Below are 14,987 nucleotides of genomic sequence, written 5' to 3' on the forward strand. Positions count from 1 at the left end.
GGTGATGACTTCAAGGAAATTGTATTTTCTGTTCCCAAGTGCTTTTTCATATCTCACACTCTGGTAGCAAAAATTGTAAGGAATTTATCTCCAATTTGCATGACAATGCATTCAAAAATTCTGGAACATCTCCAGATAAACAGAGATAAAAACACTAATCTCTACATCAATCTTCAAAATCAGCAACTGGAAGACACAGATGTAATTGTGGTTTTTCATATACAGAAGATGCAAGAAAATAGACTAACTCCAACAAGTCTTATTAAAAACACTAATCTTTAAACCAATCTTCAAAATCAGCAACTGGAAGACACAGTCAATTGTGGTTTTTCACATACAGAAGATTTAAGAAAATAGACTAACTCCAACACATCTTTCCTTTACAAAATCTTATAGTCTCCTGGGAGACTAGCAAAAATTGCCAATGCTGACTATATTGCAAGTCATCATGGCGGGGTATTGGGTAAAGTTTTCAACTAGCAATAATCACGCCTCGGTTTGACCTCATAAGCTATGATAATGCCACTGCGCAAAGTTGATAGGTGCTTGGCTGGAGCAATCAGCATGTGCAACAGAGAACTCATTACAACCATGGCTAGACAAACAGTCTCTGGCTAGGAGCAGTGGATTATGGGAATGTATATGCTAATGAGTCCAAGACCTGGCAAAACCTTCCTGGGTGATGACTTCAAGGAAATTGTATTTTCTGTTCCCAAGCGCTTTTTCATATCTCACACTCTAGTAAGAAATATGTAAGGAATTTATCTCCAATTTGCATGACAATGCATTCAAAAATTCTGGAACATCTCCAGATAAACAGAGATAAAAACACTAATCTCTACATCAATCTTCAAAATCAGCAACTGGAAGACACGGATGTAATTGTGGTTTTTCATATACAGAAGATGCAAGAAAATAGACTAACTCCAACACGTCTTATTAAAAACACTAATCTCTAAACCAATCTTCAAAATCAGCAACTGGAAGACACAGTCAATTGTGGTTTTTCACATACAGAAGATTCAAGAAAATAGACTAACTCCAACACATCTTTCCTTTACAAAATCTTATAGTCTCCTGGGAGACTAGCAAAAATTGCCAATGCTGACTATATTGCAAGTCATCATGGCGGGGTATTGGGTAAAGTTTTCAACTAGCAATAATCACACCTCGGTTTGACCTCATAAGCTATGATAATGCCACTGCGCAAAGTTGATAGGTGCTTGGCTGGAGCAATCAGCATGTGCAACAGAGAACTCATTACAACCATGGCTAGACAAACAGTCTCTGGCTAGGAGCAGTGGATTATGGGAATGTATATGCTAATGAGTCCAAGACCTGGCAAAACCTTCCTGGGTGATGACTTCAAGGAAATTGTATTTTCTGTTCCCAAGTGCTTTTTCATATCTCACACTATGGTAGCAAAAGTTGTAAGGAATTTATCTCCAATTTGCATGACAAGGCATTCAAAAATTCTGGAACATCTCCAGATAAACAGAGATAAAAACACTAATCTCTACATCAATCTTCAAAATCAGCAACTGGAAGACACGGATGTAATTGTGGTTTTTTATATACAGAAGATGCAAGAAAATAGACTAACTCCAACACGTCTTATTAAAAACACTAATCTCTAAACCAATCTTCAAAATCAGCAACTGGAAGACACAGTCAATTGTGGTTTTTCACATACAGAAGATTCAAGAAAATAGACTAACTCCAACACATCTTTCCTTTACAAAATCTTATAGTCTCCTGGGAGACTAGCAAAAATTGCCAATGCTGACTATATTGCAAGTCATCATGGCAGGGTATTGGGTAAAGTTTTCAACTAGCAATAATCACGCCTCGGTTTGACCTCATAAGCTATGATAATGCCACTGCGCAAAGTTGATAGGTGCTTGGCTGGAGCAATCAGCATGTGCAACAGAGAACTCATTACAACCATGGCTAGACAAACAGTCTCTGGCTAGGAGCAGTGGATTATGGGAATGTATATGCTAATGAGTCCAAGACCTGGCAAAACCTTCCTGGGTGATGACTTCAAGGAAATTGTATTTTCTGTTCCCAAGTGCTTTTTCATATCTCACACTATGGTAGCAAAAGTTGTAAGGAATTTATCTCCAATTTGCATGACAAGGCATTCAAAAATTCTGGAACATCTCCAGATAAACAGAGATAAAAACACTAATCTCTACATCAATCTTCAAAATCAGCAACTGGAAGACACAGCCAATTGTGGTTTTTTATATACAGAAGATGCAAGAAAATAGACTAACTCCAACACGTCTTATTAAAAACAGTAATCTCTAAACCAATCTTCAAAATCAGCAACTGGAAGACACAGCCAATTGTGGTTTTTCACATACAGAAAATTCAAGAAAATAGACTAAAGGCCCCCATACACTAGCCGATTTTGGTCAGATTTCAGCCAGATCAGTCGGATCTGGCCGAAATCGGACCAAAATCGGCTAGTTTTGATGTCCCCTCAGATCCGATGCGCGGTCCCGTGCGCATCGGATCTGCGTCGGGTGGTCGGACCTGCTGCACGTCCGACCACCCGACTTGGGACCTAGTGGGGCGGTGGAGGGAGCAGGGGGGGCTGGGGACGCTGCGGGGGACACGTCTGTGTCCCCCGCTGCTGGGGACAGCGTCTGTGCGGCGAGAAGGTAGAGGGAGCAGGGGGGGCTGGAGACGCTGCGGGGGACACAGGCGGCATAGAGCCGGGCAGGGGGAGCCGGCCGGGAGCTGTCAGTAATGAATAAAAAAAAAAGCCCATACAATGAATGGGCGGCCTGTGATTGGCTGAGCGCTCTCTCAGCCAGTCAGCAATTGGCTGAGAGAGCGCTCAGCAGCCAATCACAGGCTGCCCATTCATTGTATGGGCTTTTTTTTTTATTCATTACTGACAGCTCCCGGCCGGCTCCCCCTGCCCGGCTCTATGCAGCCTGTGTCCCCCGCAGCGTCTCCAGCCCCCCCCTGCTCCCTCTACCTTCTCGCCGCACAGACGCTGTCCCCAGCAGCGGGGGACACAGACGTGTCCCCCGCAGCGTCTCCAGCCCCCCCTGCTCCCTCTACCTTCTCGCCGCACAGACGCTGTCCCCCGCAGCGTCCCCAGCCCCCCTGCTCCCACCAGCTCTCACCTCTTAGCCCCCCCCCTGCTCCCCGGGTTTTTTACATGTGATAAATCGAGACGATTTATCACATGTAAAAAATGGCACATCAAGTGCCAATCTAATCAAGCTCCCCCGGGGAGCAGCCGGGGAAGCTCAGGGGGAAGTCGGCGCCACTTGTCCTAAGGACAAGTCGCCCTAGTGTATGGGGGCCTTTACTCCAACACATCTTTCCTTTACAAAATCTTATAGTCTCCTGGGAGACTAGCAAAAATTGCCAATGCTGACTATATTGCAAGTCATCATGGCGGGGTATTGGGTAAAGTTTTCAACTAGCAATAATCACGCCTCAGTTTGACCTCATAAGCTATGATAATTCCACTGCGCAAAGTTGATAGGTGCTTGGCTGGAGCAATCAGCATGTGCAACAGAGAACTCATTACAACCATGGCTAGACAAACAGTCTCTGGCTAGGAGCAGTGGATTATGGGAATGTATATGCTAATGAGTCCAAGACCTGGCAAAACCTTCCTGGGACTTCAAGGAAATTGTATTTTCTGTTCCCAAGTGCTTTTTCATATCTCACACTATAGTAAGAAATATGTAAGGAATTTATCTCCAATTTGCATGACAATGCATTCAAAAATTCTGGAACATCTCCAGATAAACAGAGATAAAAACACTAATCTCTACATCAATCTTCAAAATCAGCAACTGGAAGACACGGATGTAATTGTGGTTTTTCATATACAGAAGATGCAAGAATATAGACTAACTCCAACACGTCTTATTAAAAACACTAATCTCTAAACCAATCTTCAAAATCAGCAACTGGAAGACACAGTCAATTGTGGTTTTTAACATACAGAAGATTCAAGAAAATAGACTAACTCCAACACATCTTTCCTTTACAAAATCTTATAGTCTCCTGGGAGACTAGCAAAAATTGCCAATGCTGACTATATTCCAAGTCATCATGGCAGGGTATTGGGTAAAGTTTTCAACTAGCAATAATCACGCCTCGGTTTGACCTCATAAGCTATGATAATGCCACTGCGCAAAGTTGATAGGTGCTTGGCTGGAGCAATCAGCATGTGCAACAGAGAACTCATTACAACCATGGCTAGACAAACAGTCTCTGGCTAGGAGCAGTGGATTATGGGAATGTATATGCTAATGAGTCCAAGACCTGGCAAAACCTTCCTGGGTGATGACTTCAAGGAAATTGTATTTTCTGTTCCCAAGTGCTTTTTCATATCTCACACTCTGGTAGCAAAAATTGTAAGGAATTTATCTCCAATTTGCATGACAATGCATTCAAAAATTCTGGAACATCTCCAGATAAACAGAGATAAAAACACTAATCTCTACATCAATCTTCAAAATCAGCAACTGGAACACACGGATGTAATTGTGGTTTTTCATATACAGAAGATGCAAGAAAATAGACTAACTCCAACACGTCTTATTAAAAACACTAATCTCTAAACCAATCTTCCAAATCAGCAACTGGAAGACACAGTCAATTGTGGTTTTTCACATACAGAAGTTACAAGAAAATAGACTAACTCCAACACATCTTTCCTTTACAAAATCTTATAGCCTCCTGGGAGACTAGCAAAAATTGCCAATGCTGACTATATTGCAAGTCATCATGGCGGGGTATTGGGTAAAGTTTTCAACTAGCAATAATCACGCCTCGGTTTGACCTCATAAGCTATGATAATGCCACTGCGCAAAGTTGATAGGTGCTTGGCTGGAGCAATCAGCATGTGCAACAGAGAACTCATTACAACCATGGCTAGACAAACAGTCTCTGGCTAGGAGCAGTGGATTATGGGAATGTATATGCTAATGAGTCCAAGACCTGGCAAAACCTTCCTGGGTGATGACTTCAAGGAAATTGTATTTTCTGTTCCCAAGTGCTTTTTCATATCTCACACTCTGGTAGCAAAAATTGTAAGGAATTTATCTCCAATTTGCATGACAATGCATTCAAAAATTCTGGAACATCTCCAGATAAACAGAGATAAAAACACTAATCTCTACATCAATCTTCAAAATCAGCAACTGGAAGACACAGATGTAATTGTGGTTTTTCATATACAGAAGATGCAAGAAAATAGACTAACTCCAACACGTCTTATTAAAAACACTAATCTCTAAACCAATCTTCAAAATCAGCAACTGGAAGACACAGTCAATTGTGGTTTTTCACATACAGAAGATTCAAGAAAATAGACTAACTCCAACACATCTTTCCTTTACAAAATCTTATAGTCTCCTGGGAGACTAGCAAAAATTGCCAATGCTGACTATATTGCAAGTCATCATGGCGGGGTATTGGGTAAAGTTTTCAACTAGCAATAATCACGCCTCGGTTTGACCTCATAAGCTATGATAATGCCACTGCGCAAAGTTGATAGGTGCTTGGCTGGAGCAATCAGCATGTGCAACAGAGAACTCATTACAACCATGGCTAGACAAACAGTCTCTGGCTAGGAGCAGTGGATTATGGGAATGTATATGCTAATGAGTCCAAGACCTGGCAAAACCTTCCTGGGTGATGACTTCAAGGAAATTGTATTTTCTGTTCCCAAGCGCTTTTTCATATCTCACACTCTAGTAAGAAATATGTAAGGAAATTATCTCCAATTTGCATGACAATGCATTCAAAAATTCTGGAACATCTCCAGATAAACAGAGATAAAAACACTAATCTCTACATCAATCTTCAAAATCAGCAACTGGAAGACACGGATGTAATTGTGGTTTTTCATATACAGAAGATGCAAGAAAATAGACTAACTCCAACACGTCTTATTAAAAACACTAATCTCTAAACCAATCTTCAAAATCAGCAACTGGAAGACACAGTCAATTGTGGTTTTTCACATACAGAAGATTCAAGAAAATAGACTAACTCCAACACATCTTTCCTTTACAAAATCTTATAGTCTCCTGGGAGACTAGCAAAAATTGCCAATGCTGACTATATTGCAAGTCATCATGGCGGGGTATTGGGTAAAGTTTTCAACTAGCAATAATCACACCTCAGTTTGACCTCATAAGCTATGATAATGCCACTGCGCAAAGTTGATAGGTGCTTGGCTGGAGCAATCAGCATGTGCAACAGAGAACTCATTACAACCATGGCTAGACAAACAGTCTCTGGCTAGGAGCAGTGGATTATGGGAATGTATATGCTAATGAGTCCAAGACCTGGCAAAACCTTCCTGGGTGATGACTTCAAGGAAATTGTATTTTCTGTTCCCAAGTGCTTTTTCATATCTCACACTCTGGTAGCAAAAATTGTAAGGAATTTATCTCCAATTTGCATGACAATGCATTCAAAAATTCTGGAACATCTCCAGATAAACAGAGATAAAAACACTAATCTCTACATCAATCTTCAAAATCAGCAACTGGAAGACACAGATGTAATTGTGGTTTTTCATATACAGAAGATGCAAGAAAATAGACTAACTCCAACAAGTCTTATTAAAAACACTAATCTTTAAACCAATCTTCAAAATCAGCAACTGGAAGACACAGTCAATTGTGGTTTTTCACATACAGAAGATTTAAGAAAATAGACTAACTCCAACACATCTTTCCTTTACAAAATCTTATAGTCTCCTGGGAGACTAGCAAAAATTGCCGGTACTTGTTTCCTAGAACGGCCACAACGATTTAGATCGTTGTGGTCGTAAGATAAAAAATCGGATCGATCGCATCGCATGCGATTTGGTCGCATACGATGCGACCGATCCGATCGACCGATTTTTCACCCGATTTTTTTTTTTTTTCACCTGATTATTTTCAATTGCCCCCACAAATGTTACTAAGTGGGCTAGACCCCACGATAGACGTCAACCCGAAGCGTGGCGAGCGCAGCGAGCCCGCGAGGGGCGGCGGTGCGCGTCCTCCGACCTTTTCATTCCCCTACTATCCACTAGGGCGTGGAGTGAGAATAGAATAGTGTGGCGAGCGCAGCGAGCCACCGAGCCCGAAGCGTGGCGAGCGCAGCGAGCCCCGCGAGGGGACGCGTCTAACTTCACAGGTATACGCGTGCGCTCGCCACGCTTCGGGCTCGGTGGCTCGCTGCGCTCGCCACACTATTCTATTCTCACTCCACGCCCTAGTGGATAGTAGGAGAATGAAAAGGTCGGAGGACGCGCACCGCCGCCCCTCGCGGGCTCGCTGCGCTCGCCACGCTTCGGGTTGACGTCTATCGTGGGGTCATGGCGGGCACATAAAAAATGTGAAATGGGTCATATTGGCCCATTTCACCTTTTTTAACATTTTTCCCTATGTGAGATGGACTTAATCAAGTCCATCTCATCTTGTGCCATTATAATGGCACAAGACCGACAAGATCCTCCCGATTTCAATGTTAAAAGATTTTTTAACATTGAAGTCTATGGAAAAATCGGGTCAATCGGTCGGTCGCATCGCGGCCGATTTTAATTGGTCGCGACCGACCGATTGACCCGATTTCAGTCAATCAAAGTGAAAAAAGTGTAAAAAATCGGCCACATCGTGAGGATCGTGTCCCTTAATTAAGAGCCACGATCACTCACGATTGTGGCCGTTCTAGGAAACAAGTACCAAATTGCCAATGCTGACTATATTGCAAGTCATCATGGCAGGGTATTGGGTAAAGTTTTCAACTAGCAATAATCACGCCTCGGTTTGACCTCATAAGCTATGATAATGCCACTGCGCAAAGTTGATAGGTGCTTGGCTGGAGCAATCAGCATGTGCAACAGAGAACTCATTACAACCATGGCTAGACAAACAGTCTCTGGCTAGGAGCAGTGGATTATGGGAATGTATATGCTAATGAGTCCAAGACCTGGCAAAACCTTCCTGGGTGATGACTTCAAGGAAATTGTATTTTCTGTTCCCAAGCGCTTTTTCATATCTCACACTCTAGTAAGAAATATGTAAGGAATTTATCTCCAATTTGCATGACAATGCATTCAAAAATTCTGGAACATCTCCAGATAAACAGAGATAAAAACACTAATCTCTACATCAATCTTCAAAATCAGCAACTGGAAGACACGGATGTAATTGTGGTTTTTCATATACAGAAGATGCAAGAAAATAGACTAACTCCAACACGTCTTATTAAAAACACTAATCTCTAAACCAATCTTCAAAATCAGCAACTGGAAGACACAGTCAATTGTGGTTTTTCACATACAGAAGATTCAAGAAAATAGACTAACTCCAACACATCTTTCCTTTACAAAATCTTATAGTCTCCTGGGAGACTAGCAAAAATTGCCAATGCTGACTATATTGCAAGTCATCATGGCGGGGTATTGGGTAAAGTTTTCAACTAGCAATAATCACGCCTCGGTTTGACCTCATAAGCTATGATAATGCCACTGCGCAAAGTTGATAGGTGCTTGGCTGGAGCAATCAGCATGTGCAACAGAGAACTCATTACAACCATGGCTAGACAAACAGTCTCTGGCTAGGAGCAGTGGATTATGGGAATGTATATGCTAATGAGTCCAAGACCTGGCAAAACCTTCCTGGGTGATGACTTCAAGGAAATTGTATTTTCTGTTCCCAAGTGCTTTTTCATATCTCACACTATGGTAGCAAAAGTTGTAAGGAATTTATCTCCAATTTGCATGACAAGGCATTCAAAAATTCTGGAACATCTCCAGATAAACAGAGATAAAAACACTAATCTCTACATCAATCTTCAAAATCAGCAACTGGAAGACACGGATGTAATTGTGGTTTTTTATATACAGAAGATGCAAGAAAATAGACTAACTCCAACACGTCTTATTAAAAACACTAATCTCTAAACCAATCTTCAAAATCAGCAACTGGAAGACACAGTCAATTGTGGTTTTTCACATACAGAAGATTCAAGAAAATAGACTAACTCCAACACATCTTTCCTTTACAAAATCTTATAGTCTCCTGGGAGACTAGCAAAAATTGCCAATGCTGACTATATTGCAAGTCATCATGGCAGGGTATTGGGTAAAGTTTTCAACTAGCAATAATCACGCCTCGGTTTGACCTCATAAGCTATGATAATGACACTGCGCAAAGTTGATAGGTGCTTGGCTGGAGCAATCAGCATGTGCAACAGAGAACTCATTACAACCATGGCTAGACAAACAGTCTCTGGCTAGGAGCAGTGGATTATGGGAATGTATATGCTAATGAGTCCAAGACCTGGCAAAACCTTCCTGGGTGATGACTTCAAGGAAATTGTATTTTCTGTTCCCAAGTGCTTTTTCATATCTCACACTATGGTAGCAAAAGTTGTAAGGAATTTATCTCCAATTTGCATGACAAGGCATTCAAAAATTCTGGAACATCTCCAGATAAACAGAGATAAAAACACTAATCTCTACATCAATCTTCAAAATCAGCAACTGGAAGACACGGATGTAATTGTGGTTTTTTATATACAGAAGATGCAAGAAAATAGACTAACTCCAACACGTCTTATTAAAAACACTAATCTCTAAACCAATCTTCAAAATCAGCAACTGGAAGACACAGCCAATTGTGGTTTTTCACATACAGAAAATTCAAGAAAATAGACTAAAGGCCCCCATACACTAGCCGATTTTGGTCAGATTTCAGCCAGATCAGTCGGATCTGGCCGAAATCGGACCAAAATCGGCTAGTTTTGATGTCCCCTCAGATCCGATGCGCGGTCCCGTGCGCATCGGATCTGCGTCGGGTGGTCGGACCTGCTGCACGTCCGACCACCCGACTTGGGACCTAGTGGGGCGGTGGAGGGAGCAGGGGGGGCTGGGGACGCTGCGGGGGACACGTCTGTGTCCCCCGCTGCTGGGGACAGCGTCTGTGCGGCGAGAAGGTAGAGGGAGCAGGGGGGGCTGGAGACGCTGCGGGGGACACAGGCGGCATAGAGCCGGGCAGGGGGAGCCGGCCGGGAGCTGTCAGTAATGAATAAAAAAAAAAGCCCATACAATGAATGGGCGGCCTGTGATTGGCTGAGCGCTCTCTCAGCCAGTCAGCAATTGGCTGATAGAGCGCTCAGCAGCCAATCACAGGCTGCCCATTCATTGTATGGGCTTTTTTTTTTATTCATTACTGACAGCTCCCGGCCGGCTCCCCCTGCCCGGCTCTATGCAGCCTGTGTCCCCCGCAGCGTCTCCAGCCCCCCCTGCTCCCTCTACCTTCTCGCCGCACAGACGCTGTCCCCAGCAGCGGGGGACACAGACGTGTCCCCCGCAGCGTCTCCAGCCCCCCCTGCTCCCTCTACCTTCTCGCCGCACAGACGCTGTCCCCCGCAGCGTCCCCAGCCCCCCTGCTCCCACCAGCTCTCACCTCTTAGCCCCCCCCCTGCTCCCCGGGTTTTTTACATGTGATAAATCGAGACGATTTATCACATGTAAAAAATGGCACATCAAGTGCCAATCTAATCAAGCTCCCCCGGGGAGCAGCCGGGGAAGCTCAGGGGGAAGTCGGCGCCACTTGTCCTAAGGACAAGTCGCCCTAGTGTATGGGGGCCTTTACTCCAACACATCTTTCCTTTACAAAATCTTATAGTCTCCTGGGAGACTAGCAAAAATTGCCAATGCTGACTATATTGCAAGTCATCATGGCGGGGTATTGGGTAAAGTTTTCAACTAGCAATAATCACACCTCAGTTTGACCTCATAAGCTATGATAATGCCACTGCGCAAAGTTGATAGGTGCTTGGCTGGAGCAATCAGCATGTGCAACAGAGAACTCATTACAACCATGGCTAGACAAACAGTCTCTGGCTAGGAGCAGTGGATTATGGGAATGTATATGCTAATGAGTCCAAGACCTGGCAAAACCTTCCTGGGTGATGACTTCAAGGAAATTGTATTTTCTGTTCCCAAGTGCTTTTTCATATCTCACACTCTGGTAGCAAAAATTGTAAGGAATTTATCTCCAATTTGCATGACAATGCATTCAAAAATTCTGGAACATCTCCAGATAAACAGAGATAAAAACACTAATCTCTACATCAATCTTCAAAATCAGCAACTGGAAGACACAGATGTAATTGTGGTTTTTCATATACAGAAGATGCAAGAAAATAGACTAACTCCAACACGTCTTATTAAAAACACTAATCTCTAAACCAATCTTCAAAATCAGCAACTGGAAGACACAGTCAATTGTGGTTTTTCACATACAGAAGATTCAAGAAAATAGACTAACTCCAACACATCTTTCCTTTACAAAATCTTATAGTCTCCTGGGAGACTAGCAAAAATTGCCAATGCTGACTATATTGCAAGTCATCATGGCGGGGTATTGGGTAAAGTTTTCAACTAGCAATAATCACGCCTCGGTTTGACCTCATAAGCTATGATAATGCCACTGCGCAAAGTTGATAGGTGCTTGGCTGGAGCAATCAGCATGTGCAACAGAGAACTCATTACAACCATGGCTAGACAAACAGTCTCTGGCTAGGAGCAGTGGATTATGGGAATGTATATGCTAATGAGTCCAAGACCTGGCAAAACCTTCCTGGGTGATGACTTCAAGGAAATTGTATTTTCTGTTCCCAAGCGCTTTTTCATATCTCACACTCTAGTAAGAAATATGTAAGGAAATTATCTCCAATTTGCATGACAATGCATTCAAAAATTCTGGAACATCTCCAGATAAACAGAGATAAAAACACTAATCTCTACATCAATCTTCAAAATCAGCAACTGGAAGACACGGATGTAATTGTGGTTTTTCATATACAGAAGATGCAAGAAAATAGACTAACTCCAACACGTCTTATTAAAAACACTAATCTCTAAACCAATCTTCAAAATCAGCAACTGGAAGACACAGTCAATTGTGGTTTTTCACATACAGAAGATTCAAGAAAATAGACTAACTCCAACACATCTTTCCTTTACAAAATCTTATAGTCTCCTGGGAGACTAGCAAAAATTGCCAATGCTGACTATATTGCAAGTCATCATGGCGGGGTATTGGGTAAAGTTTTCAACTAGCAATAATCACACCTCAGTTTGACCTCATAAGCTATGATAATGCCACTGCGCAAAGTTGATAGGTGCTTGGCTGGAGCAATCAGCATGTGCAACAGAGAACTCATTACAACCATGGCTAGACAAACAGTCTCTGGCTAGGAGCAGTGGATTATGGGAATGTATATGCTAATGAGTCCAAGACCTGGCAAAACCTTCCTGGGTGATGACTTCAAGGAAATTGTATTTTCTGTTCCCAAGTGCTTTTTCATATCTCACACTCTGGTAGCAAAAATTGTAAGGAATTTATCTCCAATTTGCATGACAATGCATTCAAAAATTCTGGAACATCTCCAGATAAACAGAGATAAAAACACTAATCTCTACATCAATCTTCAAAATCAGCAACTGGAAGACACAGATGTAATTGTGGTTTTTCATATACAGAAGATGCAAGAAAATAGACTAACTCCAACAAGTCTTATTAAAAACACTAATCTTTAAACCAATCTTCAAAATCAGCAACTGGAAGACACAGTCAATTGTGGTTTTTCACATACAGAAGATTTAAGAAAATAGACTAACTCCAACACATCTTTCCTTTACAAAATCTTATAGTCTCCTGGGAGACTAGCAAAAATTGCCAATGCTGACTATATTGCAAGTCATCATGGCAGGGTATTGGGTAAAGTTTTCAACTAGCAATAATCACGCCTCGGTTTGACCTCATAAGCTATGATAATGCCACTGCGCAAAGTTGATAGGTGCTTGGCTGGAGCAATCAGCATGTGCAACAGAGAACTCATTACAACCATGGCTAGACAAACAGTCTCTGGCTAGGAGCAGTGGATTATGGGAATGTATATGCTAATGAGTCCAAGACCTGGCAAAACCTTCCTGGGTGATGACTTCAAGGAAATTGTATTTTCTGTTCCCAAGCGCTTTTTCATATCTCACACTCTAGTAAGAAATATGTAAGGAATTTATCTCCAATTTGCATGACAATGCATTCAAAAATTCTGGAACATCTCCAGATAAACAGAGATAAAAACACTAATCTCTACATCAATCTTCAAAATCAGCAACTGGAAGACACGGATGTAATTGTGGTTTTTCATATACAGAAGATGCAAGAAAATAGACTAACTCCAACACGTCTTATTAAAAACACTAATCTCTAAACCAATCTTCAAAATCAGCAACTGGAAGACACAGTCAATTGTGGTTTTTCACATACAGAAGTTACAAGAAAATAGACTAACTCCAACACATCTTTCCTTTACAAAATCTTATAGCCTCCTGGGAGACTAGCAAAAATTGCCAATGCTGACTATATTGCAAGTCATCATGGCGGGGTATTGGGTAAAGTTTTCAACTAGCAATAATCACGCCTCGGTTTGACCTCATAAGCTATGATAATGCCACTGCGCAAAGTTGATAGGTGCTTGGCTGGAGCAATCAGCATGTGCAACAGAGAACTCATTACAACCATGGCTAGACAAACAGTCTCTGGCTAGGAGCAGTGGATTATGGGAATGTATATGCTAATGAGTCCAAGACCTGGCAAAACCTTCCTGGGTGATGACTTCAAGGAAATTGTATTTTCTGTTCCCAAGTGCTTTTTCATATCTCACACTCTGGTAGCAAAAATTGTAAGGAATTTATCTCCAATTTGCATGACAATGCATTCAAAAATTCTGGAACATCTCCAGATAAACAGAGATAAAAACACTAATCTCTACATCAATCTTCAAAATCAGCAACTGGAAGACACAGATGTAATTGTGGTTTTTCATATACAGAAGATGCAAGAAAATAGACTAACTCCAACACGTCTTATTAAAAACACTAATCTCTAAACCAATCTTCAAAATCAGCAACTGGAAGACACAGTCAATTGTGGTTTTTCACATACAGAAGATTCAAGAAAATAGACTAACTCCAACACATCTTTCCTTTACAAAATCTTATAGTCTCCTGGGAGACTAGCAAAAATTGCCAATGCTGACTATATTGCAAGTCATCATGGCGGGGTATTGGGTAAAGTTTTCAACTAGCAATAATCACGCCTCGGTTTGACCTCATAAGCTATGATAATGCCACTGCGCAAAGTTGATAGGTGCTTGGCTGGAGCAATCAGCATGTGCAACAGAGAACTCATTACAACCATGGCTAGACAAACAGTCTCTGGCTAGGAGCAGTGGATTATGGGAATGTATATGCTAATGAGTCCAAGACCTGGCAAAACCTTCCTGGGTGATGACTTCAAGGAAATTGTATTTTCTGTTCCCAAGCGCTTTTTCATATCTCACACTCTAGTAAGAAATATGTAAGGAAATTATCTCCAATTTGCATGACAATGCATTCAAAAATTCTGGAACATCTCCAGATAAACAGAGATAAAAACACTAATCTCTACATCAATCTTCAAAATCAGCAACTGGAAGACACGGATGTAATTGTGGTTTTTCATATACAGAAGATGCAAGAAAATAGACTAACTCCAACACGTCTTATTAAAAACACTAATCTCTAAACCAATCTTCAAAATCAGCAACTGGAAGACACAGTCAATTGTGGTTTTTCACATACAGAAGATTCAAGAAAATAGACTAACTCCAACACATCTTTCCTTTACAAAATCTTATAGTCTCCTGGGAGACTAGCAAAAATTGCCAATGCTGACTATATTGCAAGTCATCATGGCGGGGTATTGGGTAAAGTTTTCAACTAGCAATAATCACACCTCAGTTTGACCTCATAAGCTATGATAATGCCACTGCGCAAAGTTGATAGGTGCTTGGCTGGAGCAATCAGCATGTGCAACAGAGAACTCATTACAACCATGGCTAGACAAACAGTCTCTGGCTAGGAGCAGTGGATTATGGGAATGTAT

At 41.8% G+C, this 14,987-nt stretch overlaps 18 non-coding genes across 18 annotated transcripts; all 18 read right to left on the reverse strand.

The window, feature by feature from the left end:
* Nucleotides 1-396: 396 nt before the first annotated feature.
* On the reverse strand, nt 397-537 carry LOC146055400 (U4 spliceosomal RNA). Its single transcript, XR_014468681.1, has one exon. It is a non-coding gene; the product is annotated as a U4 spliceosomal RNA (small nuclear RNA).
* A 536-nt stretch (nt 538-1,073) lies between these two features.
* On the reverse strand, nt 1,074-1,214 carry LOC146055336 (U4 spliceosomal RNA). Its single transcript, XR_014468624.1, has one exon. It is a non-coding gene; the product is annotated as a U4 spliceosomal RNA (small nuclear RNA).
* Nucleotides 1,215-1,751: 537 nt separating this feature from the next.
* On the reverse strand, nt 1,752-1,892 carry LOC146055343 (U4 spliceosomal RNA). Its single transcript, XR_014468631.1, has one exon. It is a non-coding gene; the product is annotated as a U4 spliceosomal RNA (small nuclear RNA).
* Nucleotides 1,893-3,365: 1,473 nt separating this feature from the next.
* LOC146055367 (U4 spliceosomal RNA) lies at nt 3,366-3,506 on the reverse strand. The gene has a single exon (XR_014468652.1). It is a non-coding gene; the product is annotated as a U4 spliceosomal RNA (small nuclear RNA).
* Nucleotides 3,507-4,037: 531 nt separating this feature from the next.
* Nucleotides 4,038-4,178, reverse strand: LOC146055352 (U4 spliceosomal RNA). Its single transcript, XR_014468639.1, has one exon. It is a non-coding gene; the product is annotated as a U4 spliceosomal RNA (small nuclear RNA).
* A 537-nt stretch (nt 4,179-4,715) lies between these two features.
* LOC146055327 (U4 spliceosomal RNA) lies at nt 4,716-4,856 on the reverse strand. The gene has a single exon (XR_014468616.1). It is a non-coding gene; the product is annotated as a U4 spliceosomal RNA (small nuclear RNA).
* Nucleotides 4,857-5,393: 537 nt separating this feature from the next.
* Nucleotides 5,394-5,534, reverse strand: LOC146055401 (U4 spliceosomal RNA). Its single transcript, XR_014468682.1, has one exon. It is a non-coding gene; the product is annotated as a U4 spliceosomal RNA (small nuclear RNA).
* Nucleotides 5,535-6,070: 536 nt separating this feature from the next.
* LOC146055376 (U4 spliceosomal RNA) lies at nt 6,071-6,211 on the reverse strand. Its single transcript, XR_014468661.1, has one exon. It is a non-coding gene; the product is annotated as a U4 spliceosomal RNA (small nuclear RNA).
* Nucleotides 6,212-7,706: 1,495 nt separating this feature from the next.
* On the reverse strand, nt 7,707-7,847 carry LOC146055391 (U4 spliceosomal RNA). Its single transcript, XR_014468673.1, has one exon. It is a non-coding gene; the product is annotated as a U4 spliceosomal RNA (small nuclear RNA).
* A 536-nt stretch (nt 7,848-8,383) lies between these two features.
* Nucleotides 8,384-8,524, reverse strand: LOC146055402 (U4 spliceosomal RNA). The gene has a single exon (XR_014468683.1). It is a non-coding gene; the product is annotated as a U4 spliceosomal RNA (small nuclear RNA).
* A 537-nt stretch (nt 8,525-9,061) lies between these two features.
* LOC146055381 (U4 spliceosomal RNA) lies at nt 9,062-9,202 on the reverse strand. The gene has a single exon (XR_014468665.1). It is a non-coding gene; the product is annotated as a U4 spliceosomal RNA (small nuclear RNA).
* A 1,474-nt stretch (nt 9,203-10,676) lies between these two features.
* Nucleotides 10,677-10,817, reverse strand: LOC146055378 (U4 spliceosomal RNA). Its single transcript, XR_014468662.1, has one exon. It is a non-coding gene; the product is annotated as a U4 spliceosomal RNA (small nuclear RNA).
* Nucleotides 10,818-11,354: 537 nt separating this feature from the next.
* On the reverse strand, nt 11,355-11,495 carry LOC146055403 (U4 spliceosomal RNA). The gene has a single exon (XR_014468684.1). It is a non-coding gene; the product is annotated as a U4 spliceosomal RNA (small nuclear RNA).
* Nucleotides 11,496-12,031: 536 nt separating this feature from the next.
* LOC146055379 (U4 spliceosomal RNA) lies at nt 12,032-12,172 on the reverse strand. The gene has a single exon (XR_014468663.1). It is a non-coding gene; the product is annotated as a U4 spliceosomal RNA (small nuclear RNA).
* A 537-nt stretch (nt 12,173-12,709) lies between these two features.
* LOC146055345 (U4 spliceosomal RNA) lies at nt 12,710-12,850 on the reverse strand. The gene has a single exon (XR_014468632.1). It is a non-coding gene; the product is annotated as a U4 spliceosomal RNA (small nuclear RNA).
* Nucleotides 12,851-13,386: 536 nt separating this feature from the next.
* LOC146055328 (U4 spliceosomal RNA) lies at nt 13,387-13,527 on the reverse strand. Its single transcript, XR_014468617.1, has one exon. It is a non-coding gene; the product is annotated as a U4 spliceosomal RNA (small nuclear RNA).
* A 537-nt stretch (nt 13,528-14,064) lies between these two features.
* LOC146055404 (U4 spliceosomal RNA) lies at nt 14,065-14,205 on the reverse strand. The gene has a single exon (XR_014468685.1). It is a non-coding gene; the product is annotated as a U4 spliceosomal RNA (small nuclear RNA).
* A 536-nt stretch (nt 14,206-14,741) lies between these two features.
* Nucleotides 14,742-14,882, reverse strand: LOC146055380 (U4 spliceosomal RNA). The gene has a single exon (XR_014468664.1). It is a non-coding gene; the product is annotated as a U4 spliceosomal RNA (small nuclear RNA).
* Nucleotides 14,883-14,987: the final 105 nt, after the last annotated feature.

Source organism: Crinia signifera, unplaced genomic scaffold (assembly GCF_055691185.1).
Source record: "Crinia signifera unplaced genomic scaffold, ASM5569118v1 HAP2_SCAFFOLD_436, whole genome shotgun sequence".
NCBI classification, from domain to species: domain Eukaryota; kingdom Metazoa; phylum Chordata; class Amphibia; order Anura; family Myobatrachidae; genus Crinia; species Crinia signifera.